Genomic DNA, 12,727 nt, shown 5'->3' with positions numbered 1-12,727 from the left:
AGAATACACCATTGTTATGGAGGAGGCTATAATCAACCTTCAACACATATTTTCCTCAGGGAAGTGCTGTGCACAATTCTCACCACACAAAGGATTCTGTTCATGTTTGTAATTTGGTCCTTATGCTTCAAGAATTCAGCCTCATTAAAAAATTAGTAATGTCAACAGAAAGCTGCTGAACCCCACAATCAGCAAAGGTGATGCCTGGTGCAGTCACATCAGTGGCTCAAATGACTAATAATTAATCACAATTAAAGATTGATGTGTCTGGTAAGGTGAAGCGAGAGGTGTAGAACATTCAGTTGACAGCTGGATGTTAGAAAATGAGAGAAACCATTGAGTGTGTGCTGTATAACAGTCCCATTGACAAATATATTACTTTCTAATAATGGCAACTTTATATTGTGCATGCATAAAATCTAAGATCTTAATTACTCCAGGCTGGATTGAAAAGGTAAACATTTCAAATCCTAATACTTAAATTGCTTCTGTGTTAATTCAACTGGATTTTATGCATATAAAATAAACTACTATCTATCGCTATTAAACTCTTGTTTAATAAAGAAAATGAAGCCTATTCCTAAATCTATGCTGCACATCTCATTTCTATCATTCAGCATTATTCCGGTTTTATATAGCATATATAAGAACAACTTTCCGTCAATGTCAACAAAACAGAAGAGCTGATCATTGATTTCAGTAAGTCTGGTGGGGGTTAGTGCATATGCCCCTCTTTAAATCAATGGTGTTGAAGTTCAAGTTTTAAGTGTGAATGTCTCCAATAGCTCAGTCTTGGTCCAACTATTTCACGGCTAGGAAAGCTCACTAATGTTTCTACTTTCTCGGGAGGCTGAAGAAATTCAGCATCTCCCTATCAAGCCTTACCAATTTGCGTCAATACATCATAGAAAGCGCTCTGTCTGGATACATAACCATTTGGTACGGCAACTGCTCTGCGCGGGACTGCAAGACAGAGTTGTGGACACAGCTCAGCACATCATGGAAGCCACCCTCCCTTCAGTAGACTCTGTCTATAATTCTTGCTGCTGCTGCTGTAAAGCAGCCAGTGTCATTAAAAACCTCACCCAGCCTGGCAATTCTCTCTTCTCCCTGTTCCCATCAACAGAAGCTACAAAGGTTTGAAAGCACGTACCATCAGGCTCAAAAATAGCTTCCTTCCTGCTGTTATCTCACTCTTGAACAGACCTCACCATCTACCTTGTTATGTTCTTGCACTTTATCATTTACCTGCACTGTACTTACTCTGCATTGCTCCTTCTGGCTCTATGCACCGGTAATGATTTGATTTATGAACAATATTCAAGACACACTTTTCACTATATCTTCATATATGTGATTATAATAAACTAACAGCAATATATAGGAATATGAACTCATAAATAAGAGGGCTGTGTAAGAATTAAAACTATGGCTGAGACTTTTCTTTTGTTGCCTAAATTATTGAAGAATTTTGGCCTAATAACCTGGTCTAATGACTGCTGCAGGTAACAAAATGCTTTCTGCATGATAAAATTATGTTTGAGATAGAAAAGTTTGGAAGGTGCAGCATGAGGCAGGACCACTCCTTGCAGGTTCCTATAGAAATATATCTATCTACCTTCCCCCACAATCCCACCTTCACAAGCAACCCAGCATCAGTTTTCTTCTGTGCTTTATCACACTGTGCCCCAGAGCTGCTGATGTGCTGGGGTTAAAGCCAATGATATAAACAGTGCTTTTAAATTATCTTCGGAAAGGCTGTAGTGGGACCCCTGACATTTGGTAAAAACAGCTCTTTCAACGGGGATGTAACATGAATATCAAAATTTCTGACTGTCACCCACCAAGCACTTGTGAATAGTCCAGCCACTGACTATAGTGGATGTGATGAATGTATACTTCTAGTGGTGTTGTCAAGGAGCGGATAAACGATTTTGTCACAGATCAAGGCATCTATTAAGAGCAATCCTCTGCTAAGCTGGCATAACCTTGAATCAGGTGAAAAAGGAAGTCTGTCTTTATAAAACATAAACCAGTACAGAAAAGCAACAGGCAACTTTGGCCCACAATGTTGTGCTGAACTAATTAAGCTGATGATACCCAATTAAACCGATCCCTTCTGTTTGCATATGGTCCATATCCCTCAGTTCTCTGCATATCACTGTGCCATTAAATGCCTCAGTGGTATCTGCCTCCACCATCATCCCAGGCTGTTCATTCAAGGTACCCACCACTCTCTGTGCAAACAAACTTGCCCTGCACATCTCCTTTGAACTCCCCCCCCCCCACCTTAAAAGCATGCCCTCTGGGATTAGATATTTCATTCCTGGGAAAAGACACCCGTGGTCAACTTTATCTATGCCTCCCATAATTTTGCATTCAATGCCGAACGTCTCCTCAAAACAAATCAATAAGCTCCAAGAGCTTGGCCTTAATACCTCCTTGTGCAATTGGATCCTCGATTTCCTCAGGTTCAGACCCCTGTCCGTTCTGGTTCACAACAACATCTCAACAATCTCCATCAGCACAGGTGCCCCGTAATCAGAATCAGGTTTATTATCACCGGCATGTGTCATGAAATTTGTTAATTTAGCAGCAGCAGTTAGATTAAAAATAGTGCAAAAAGCAGAAATAATATATATTTTAAAAATGAGGTAGTGTTCATGGGTTCAATGTCCATTTAGGAATCGGATGGTAGAGAGGGGAAGCTGTTCCTGAATCGCTGAGTGTGTGCCTTCAGGTTTCTGTACCTCCTACAGTGGATGGTACCAGTGAGAAAAGGGCATGTCCTGGCTGCTGAAGGTCCTTAATCATGGATGCTGCCTTTCTGAGACACCGCTCCCTGAAGATGTCCTGAGTACTTTGTAGGCTAGTATCCAAGATGGAGTCGACTAAACTTACAACCCTCTGCAGCTTCTTTCGGTCCTGTGCAGTAGCTCCCTCCACCCCCCCCCCCCATACCAGACAGTGATGCAGCCTGTCAGAATACTCCCCACGGTACATTTATAGACGTTTTTGATTGTATTTGGTAACATACCAAATCTCTTCAAACTCCTAATGAAATATAGACACTGTCTTGCCTTCTTTATAAATGCATTGATATGTTGAGACCAGGTTAGATCCTCAGAGATCTTGACTCCCAGTAACTTGAAACTACTCACTCTCTCCACTTCTGATCCCTCTATGAGGATTGGTATGAGTTCCTTCGTCTTACCCTTCCTGAAGTCCACAATCAGCTCTCTTGTCTTACCGATGTTGAGTGCCAGGTTGTTGCTATGACACCACTCCACTAGCTGGCATATCTCACTCTCATACACCCTCTCGTCTCCATCTGAGATTCTACCAACAACATCATCAGCAAATATATAGATAGTATTTGAGTCTAGCCACATAGTCATGGGTATAGAGAGAGTAGAGCAGTGGGCAAAGCACACACCCCTGAGGTGAACCAGTGTTAATTGTCAGCAAGGAGGAGATAATATTACCGATCCACACAGATTATGGTCTTCTGGTTAGCAAGTCAAGGATCCAATTGCAGAGGGAGATACAGAGGCCCAGGTTCTGTAACTTCTCAATCAGGATTGTAGGAATGATGGTGCTAAATGTTGAGCTATAGTCGATGAACAGCATCTTGACATAGGTGTTTGTGTTGTCCAGGTGGTCCAAAGCTATGTGGAGAGCCATTGAGATTGCATCTGCCATTGATCTGTTGTGGAGATTGGCAAATTGCAGTTGGTCCAGGTCTTTACAGAGGCAGGAGTTCAGTCTAGTCATGACCAACCTCTCAAAACATTTCATCACTGTAGATGTGAGTGCTACTGGGCGATAGTCATTAAGGCAGCTCAAATTATTCTTCTTAGGCACTAGTATAATTGTTGCCTTTTTGAAGCGTGGGAACATCCACCCATAGCAGTGAGAGGTTGAAAATGTCCTTGAATACTCCCACCAGCTGGTTGGCACATGTCTTCGGAGCCCTACTAGGTAATCCATTGGGACCTTCTGCCTTGTGAGGGTTCACTCTCTTTAAAGAGCCTAATATCAGCCTCTGAGACAGAAGTCACAGGGTCACCAGTTGTGTGCTTAGGCCCCTGCTCTACTCACTTTATACTTAAGACAGTGAAGCTAAGCACAGCTCCAATGCCACAATTAAGTTTGCTGACAACACCACTGTTGTTGGCCAATTCAAAGATGGTGACAGACCAGTATACAGGAGTAAGATTGAAAGATCTGGCTATGTGGTGCCACAACAAAAACCTTTCACTCGATGTCAAGGAACTGATTATTGACCTCGGGAGGAGGAAACTAGCGGCCCATGAATCACTCCTCATTGGGGGATCTGAAGAGAGAGGGTCAACAACTTAAAAATTCCTCACTTTTGTTATTTCAGAGGATCTGTACGGGGCCCAGTATGTAAATACCATTACAAAGAAAGCACAGCAGCACCTCTACTTCCTTAGGAGTTTGCAAATATTTGGCATGACATCTAAAACTTTAAACAACGATGTGTGGTGGAAAGTATATTGACTGACTACATCACAGCCTGATATGGAAACACCAATGCCCTTAAATGGAAGATCCTACAAAAAGTAGTGGATATGGCCCTGTCCATCATGGGTAAAGCCCTCCTGACTTTTGAGATACTGCCTAGAACAGGGGTCGGCAACCCTTACCACTGAAAGAGCCATATGGACCCGCTTCCCACAGAAAAGAAAACACTGGGAGCCACAAAACCCGTTTGACATTTAAAATGAAATAACACTGCATACAACTTTTTTTTTGCGTTTATGCTATGTATAAACAAACTATAATGTGTTGCATTTATGAAATCGATTAACTCCTGCAGAGAAAACGAAATTACATTTCTGCATGCAACAAAAACATTTTGAACTCCGAAAAAAAGACGTTGGGTTGAAGGTTACTACATCGTTAGCCTACCTTGGATCGAAAAATTAAAAGAAATTGCGCACTAGCAGGTGTCAGGCATTGGCAGTGGTGACGTATATTAATAGCGATAAAAGCACGAATGACAACACTGAGTGGTTAAACTGCAGTCAAAGATAACTTTATTCGAACTACACAGCCTTGCTTTTAAGCCTCTCTCAACCTGCCCCCCGTGGGCACGGATGCTCCAAAAGACACATACTCACAAACTCCCGTAGGCTATCACCCTTAGCCGGAATGCTGGCAAATTGTGAGCCGGTTCGGATGTGCCAGGAAATGGGTCGCCACAACGTTTTATTTAGATTGTACAAGATCACTATAATCTTCAAATTTAGAATTACATTTCAAAAACTAACAAACTAACATAAAATACATTTTAATTAAAAACTCATCATTTATTTTCCAAAGCCACAGGGAGCCGCAGCACAGAGTTGAAAGAGTCGCATGCGGCTCCGGAGCCGCGGGTTGCCGACCCCTGGCCTAGAAAAAAGGAATGGCAAACTACAACAGTTTGCCAAGAATAGTCATGGTCATGGATAAAACCATGATTGACATAGCACATACAGCATAATGATAATGATGATGATGATCATTCAATACATCTACATGAAGCATTGCTGGAGGATAGCAGCATCCATCATCAGGGACCCCACCACCCACAACATGCTCTCTTCTTGTTGCTGCCATCAGGGAAAAGGTACAGGAGCCTCAGAACTCGCACCACCAGGTTCAGCAACAGATATTACCCCACAACCATCAGGCTCTTGAACCAAAGGGGATAAATTTACTCAGCTTCACTTGCCAAATCACTAAACTGTTCCCACAACCTATTGACCCAGTCTCAATGACTCTTTATTTCATGTTCTTGATTTTTCCCCTCATTTATTTATTTATTATTTAAAAAAATATATTTGCACAGTTTGTTGTCTTTTGCACAGAGGTTGGTTGTCCATCTTGTTGCGTGCAGCCTTTCATTGATTCTATCATGGTTCTTGGATTTACAGAGTATGTCCACGGCAAAATTAATTTCAGGGTTGTATATAGTGATGTATATGTACTTTCAACTTCCATCAGACCTCCCCTTGGCCTCCACTGTTCCAGCGAAAACTTCATTTTTTCGATCCTCTCCTCATAGCACATACCCCCTAATTCAGGGAGCATCCTTGTGACCCTTTTCTGCACACTCTTCAAACTTGCACATCCCTCCTGCAGGCAGCAGACATAACAGAAAGCAAATTGAATGCAAAGGGCAAAGGTAGGCCTCATCTTTTTTTGTGAATGACCTCACAAGGCAACACACAAGCTATCCAGTTTCATAAGGAGTGTTTTTACCTTCTTATATTGTTAAGGAGGTTTGGTTTATCATCAAACATACTAACAAACTTCTATAGATCTACTGCTGAAAGTATGTGGACTGGTTGCATCATGGACTGGTACAGTAATTAGAATGTATAGGAATGTAAGAAGCGTCAGGGAGAAATGGAATCTACCTAAGACATCATGGGCACGTCTCTTCCCACCATTGGTGGTATTGACAGGAGGCAGTTCCTCAGGAAGGCGACAACTGTCATACAAGACTGACACCATCCAAGCCTTACCACCTTTTCTCAGCTACCGTCAGGTAAGAGGTACAGAAGCTGAGTTCCAACATCACCAGGTTCTAGAGCAGCTACTTTCAAATGGCACAACCTTAATCACTACAATTTAGCAACACTATGAATATTTTGAACACATTGCACTAAAACGGCCTTTTGTTTTTATTGTTCTGTGGTTTATTATAATGAAAAAGCATATTCTTTACATTTACGTTATTCTTGTGAATGCTGCGTATCATGTGCGATGCTGCAAGTAAGTTTTTCAATGCACCTGTAAGTGTATGTGCACCCCTGACAATAAACTCAGCTTTGACTTTCACATTGTACCTTGATAAGCAATAAGGAAGAACCATCATCACTGTCCATTATGGTCAATATAACAAAAGAAAGGGGCAAAAATATATTTTTGTGACTGTCTTTTTGGAAAAATTCATTCAATAACTGCAACGGTTTCAGAGGGCATTGGAACTGTCAAAATAGCTTCCTGTAATGAGTTATGTTGTTGCTCTAGAAACCCAACTTTGAATTAGAATGCAGGAAACCATGAATAGAGAGAAATGTTCCTCAGAAATGGTGCTGGTGAACATTATCTTTAGGGCAGAATTTTGCAACCTGTGGAATGACTGTATTTGTAACACAGAACGAGGAATTCAATAATCTTTCATGCTGTTCGAAGAAAAGCCTAAACCTGCTTGAGTTCAGATCTTCCTTGCTTTCCCCTCACATAGATGCCAAGGGTCCCGAGCAAGATATTCTCATATTATAAACCAGGATTTATATAAAAAGTGAAATAGCTGGCATTTCAAATCCAGCAGTCAACAGGATTTCTGAAAATCCTCAGTCCTTCAGGATTTCACGACACATGCCGGTGATAATAAACCTGATTGTGATATTGATTCCAGTGTGACTGATGCAGAAACTAGCCAAACGATTAACCTAGGATTCCAAGTGCTGATAGACTTACCACATATTTCCGATATTTTCTGTTTTTAATTTCAGTTTTCTGGCAAACAGTTATTTTTCTTGTTATTCCAACTGGATATTTGTTTTTTCTGGCAGTCACATATTTCTAGAAAACCTCTGTCCCGTTGTAGACCGTGGTAAATTGCACACAGCTGTATTTTACCCTTCGTTGGCAGCATCTCTCAAGAGAAGGACTTAAACAGAATCCACCATCTCCTCATGGAATACACTGGAAGACCTTTTTTGTCTTTTAGTTTGATTTTCTTAAACATGTCAGTAATCACCAACTTCTATCACCGGGAAACAGGGTGAATAACCTGAAACATAATTCAATTTCATTCTGATTACATGCAGTTGGAACCTCTGTGCAAAATCCATTCTCAGTGCCTTTCAGGAGACAGTTATTACTTTTCTGTGCTTTAGCCACAATTTCCACAAGAGCTCAATAAACACACTGCCACTTGTGGGTCTGAGTCAAAAGGGGGCCGGGAATTAATAAGATTTGATTGCACTTGTTTGCTGAGGTAATAGGCCTCAGCCAAGATACTTCCTTGTCCTCAGCAGCCTGAGATAAAGACTGGAAAAAGGAGGCAGAGTTCATGTGCATGTTTGGAGCTTGCACAAGGTCAGTGGGTCTCGTGGTAAGTTGCTGATGTATATAAATCGAAGCAGGTCACCATCAGCCTGCTTCAAAGCAAAGTAGTGAGAGAGAAATGAGAATGGGTAGAGAATGCTCCGAAATTTCTCCAACCATCACTAAGTCTTTCCTAAGGATAGGAGAGAAACTATCACATGCAATTGGAAGATGACATATAGTCATTATCCCAAGGAAGGTCTCGACTACTCCCATCTAAACTGGTCTAAATACATTCTACTCCTTTAATTCTTCAACTGATCATTATCATCCATCCCAGATGCTACAAGCCAGCTTGAGGAAGCAAAGGACTAGGTGTACAATAACACAAGGCGAGTGCTGAAATTGAGAATAATTTCAACAAGTTGTGTACATAGCTCTTGTAGAATAAAGCAAGATGTGATTTTCATAAAAGTCTCACAATCCCTAAGCATCTCAGACAGTTACATGTTATTAAAATGCAGACAATACTGCAAAATTTGGAAAAGCTTACTGTATGTCAAAATTTATGCACCACAAAATCTTACAAACAATAAATAGATAAATTGTTTTTCTGCTATTTAGTGAAGAGTAAATCAGTTCAGGTTGTTTATAGTTGAATAGATAAAATTGAACCACAGTATGTGATACAGCTGGACTTTCAGGTTTTCTGATAACGTGCTGCATTAAAAATATAAATCACATACGATTGGGAGTAATATTTCTCAATGGTAACAATTTCAACTGCCACTGCCTGCTGTTTGGCTTGTTACTGTCTCTTGGCTGTGAACAGCGGGACAAGTGGGGGGCAGCAGCTTCCACTGATTCCATCAGATCAGGAGCTGAAGGGAGACACTGGAGACTCAGGTGGGTCTGTCAAAGCACGGAGCAACATCTGCCTGGGCCCAGCAGCGGCCCATACTTCCCAAGTTGACCAGATTCTCGCAGCTCAGCATCGCTGTCCCCGACACCATCCCTTGCAGGCATCCTCTGTGTCATTGGATCACTCTGTACCAATCCGTGCAACAATGAGATCGGTAAACTGGTTTTTTACTGTTAGGTTTACTGAGGTACAGTGAGAAACTTGTCTTGCATGCTTGTCCATACAGATCAATTCATGACAACGGTGCATTGAGGCAGCACAAGTTAAACCGTAACAGACTGCAGAATAAATCATTACTTCACTGCTATGACAGCACTTTCGGACAGCAGGAGTTCTCGTTGGGTTCTTAGCACTGCAGCCAAAGATTTTGTTTAATCACGAAGGATTACATACCATTGTGTGGAGCCTCCAGCCCTTGCTGCCCTCTCACTCTGAGCAGTTGCTGACGTGGAAGGAATTGTCAAAGAAGCCCAGGCGGGTAGCTGGGTGCTGGCAAGCATTGCTGTAAAAACAGAGACTACAGGGAACATTCTGGCACTGCCTATGGAAGGAGAACAATGGTTAACCTTTACGGTCAAAAGGTGAGAAGAGTATTCAATCTGAAAAGTCAATTCTGTTTCCTTTTTCCAAAGATGCTACCCGATCTTCTGAGCAGTTCCAGCATTTACCGTTTTCAACTGGCAAGGACTAGATGGGCTGAAGGGCCTGTTTCTGTGCTGTATTGCTTTATGACTCAGTTTAGATTTCTTGCTAACTCAGACCTCGGCCTTCATTTGCACTCATTGTGTGATGGATGTGAATGGAACAAATGTTTGGGAGGCTGAATGTATATCACAAACACCATGTGATTTATCATCAACTCCCACAGACCCACCGCAAACATCTGCTAACTACCAGCTTCTGCTTTCTGACACGGAGCCAGTTTTGGATGATCCAACTTGCCACTTCGTCTTGGATCTCTCAGGCTTTGGAGCCTGGGGCAAAAGAAACCCAGCCACAGTCGTGCAGACTACTTCAAACAACATTTTCCTCTGCCCCCCCCCCACCCCTTGCACCCCTGCAAACCTCATCCATCTCATGAGTGCTGAGAGTGTGGAACTCACTAATGACTAATTGTGGTCACATTGTCTTTCCCAGGACAAGAGGCGTGTAAAACTAGAGGTGATAGGAGAAAGAGCGGGGGTGGGGGGGCAACTCTTTTACTTATTGAGATACAGCATGGAGTGGCCTTCCCAGCCCTTCCAGCTATCCAGCCCAGCAACCCCTCATTTAAACTCAGCCTAATCACAGGACAGTTTTACAATGACCAATTAAACTACAAGTTTGGACAGTGGGAGGAAACCGGAACACCTGGAGGAAACCACGTGGCCATAGAAAATATATACAAACCCCTTACAGACAGTGTCGGGAATTGAACCCACGTCTCTGGGACGTAGAGCATTGCACTAACCACAATGCAACCATGCCACCCACTCCTCACACAGTGGGCGGAGGGTATATGAAAAACAGCTGTCAGAGGAAGAAGTAAAGGTAGGTATAGTTAAAATATTAACAAAGACGTGGATAGAAAAGGTTTAGGTGGTTAAAGGCCAAATGGAAGAAAGTAAGACTTTCTCAGGTATGGAACTTGGTCGTCATAGATGACTCAGGCCAAAGAGCCTGCTTTCTGTGCAGGATAACTCTGTTACTAAGAACAGCATAGATATGACTGACAAAGTAATGGAAGGGTTTGATGAAGAGAGTGGGAAGAGGTACATGTGAAAAGTGAATACCAGCAATGATTAGTTGGGCCAAATGTCCTATGTTTGTACTATACATATCATACTGTCATTCTGACCATTACACCTTCCTCCAAACAACCAAAGGCAGAAATATATTATTTACTAATAATTATTTACTGATGGTTGTCAGCAAGTCATTGAAAATTTGCAATTTATTTGTCAGTTGAAATTCTTTTGCTTATTTTATTTAATAAAACTCATTTTTATTGTCAAAGTTGAAATATGAATTACCAAAATTAGCTTGTAAGCCATTATTTTTATAGGGACCTCACTATTAGAGACACTTTCTGTGTATCACATGTAAAAACGGAAATTACTTATAACCTAAGTGGAAAATGATAAGATCTACACAAGTATTTAATGGAAATTTATTCACTATTTTTAATGTATTCTTTTCCCAATTTAGTGACTAAGCATAGTAAAGATCAAGACATTAATAGGGATGCAAAAACGTCTTATGGTTAAGTACTGAACATGTCAAATTTTTAGAAGCTAAGCAGAGGAACCAGTTTTTGTCCTGCCAATTTCCTGTCTCAGCCATTCCCACGGTCCTTTCAAGACCCTTATAATATTTGTGGCAGACCATAATTTGAAATACTTCCAATATGCAAAACTACAAGCTAACATAGTACATCAATTTTGTATCTTTGCAAATCCAATTTTACATGTCACAGCCTTTTAGTTTTTTTTCTCTCAAGTTTTGCATTATCACATTCCTGTTTAAGTATGTTTTTCCAACCTCCTATCCATTCCTTTTAAACACTTTCATCTGGAATGTGTTCCAACCAAATTACCCTAACTACGTCTGAAAAAGCAACCTCAGTACAAATCAGTCCTCGTTGAAAAACAGTGCACAAACTAACTATAGTTTAAAATTAAAAATACTTGGTGAAATGTTTAAATATTACATCCACATATTACCTCCTTTACTGTAGTGAAGACATCTTCATTTTCCACTATTAAGCACAAAAATGTTAAAAACGTTTCCAAAATTTTAGCACATCCTCAAAGTATGTCACACATTGTGAAAAACCTACAGAATGCTTAAACAATAACATGTGATCTTTTCCAACAATCGGAGAGGGCATTTGGTACCTGGATCTAGCACTTCATCCAATTGTGCTGTAGTACAGCTTGAAGCATCAGAGTTCAATTCCAGCAACGTTTGTAAGAAGTCTGTACATTTTCCCAGTCACAGCATAGGTTTCCTCCAGGTGCTCTGGTATCCTCCCACAGCCCAAAGATGTACCAGCTATTAGGCTAATTGATCATGGTAAATTGTCCTGCGACTAGGCTAGCTTTAAATAGGTGGTTTGCTGGGCAGCACAGCTCACTGTGGATAGGGCCTGCTCCACATTGTGTCTCTAGATAAAATTAATAAAAATAAATACAGAAATGTCATTATGACAGATGGCAAAGAATTCTTTGCAGTTATTACAATCAGATTTGCCTCCATTCTTTATTATGATGACAGCATGCCCTCTTAGGTTTAAAGTAAGATACAGCATGGATACAGGCCCTTCGGCCCACTGAGTGCATGCCAACCATCAGCCACACATTTACATCAATCCAATATTAATTCAAACAAAGAGGTTACAGAAGGACTTAGAAAGAATCTGTTCAAGATGGCGCCAGCAAACGATTCCTTGGGTGACATCTTCCAGTTAGCAAATTTATCCAATTATTTCACATTTCTACATCTTTTGCTTGTTCTTTTTGTTTTGTTTGTGTTACGGAAATGGTTGGAACCTGTGATGTACAGTTTGGAACTCGATCAGAGGACCCCGCGCTGTGCTTTGTCTGGAGGGATGCCTCGTGGAGATCAGAGACAGGGGCCAAAATGGTCCAAGAACACAAGCTGACTCGTGGAAAAGACCAGAGACGAGGTACGTGGTCATGAACGACTCCATCTCAAAGTGGTGAGGAAGCTTTGAGGTGAATGCAGAGAGGT

General features: G+C 41.2%; 1 long non-coding RNA gene across 1 annotated transcript; it reads right to left on the bottom strand.

The window, feature by feature from the left end:
- Positions 1–5,083: 5,083 nt before the first annotated feature.
- LOC132394987 (uncharacterized) lies at positions 5,084–11,975 on the bottom strand. The gene is made up of 4 exons (XR_009512477.1): positions 11,872–11,975; positions 9,389–9,536; positions 7,501–7,816; positions 5,084–6,147 (listed from the first exon to the last, which is right to left on the bottom strand). It is a non-coding gene; the product is annotated as an uncharacterized LOC132394987 (long non-coding RNA).
- Between the last annotated feature and the right edge of the window lie 752 nt (positions 11,976–12,727).

This window comes from Hypanus sabinus, chromosome 6, assembly GCF_030144855.1.
Source record: "Hypanus sabinus isolate sHypSab1 chromosome 6, sHypSab1.hap1, whole genome shotgun sequence".
In the NCBI taxonomy this organism is placed as follows: Eukaryota; Metazoa; Chordata; class Chondrichthyes; order Myliobatiformes; family Dasyatidae; genus Hypanus; species Hypanus sabinus.
Note: the sequence above shows the minus strand (reverse complement) of the source record. Positions and strands in the feature narration are given on the sequence as shown.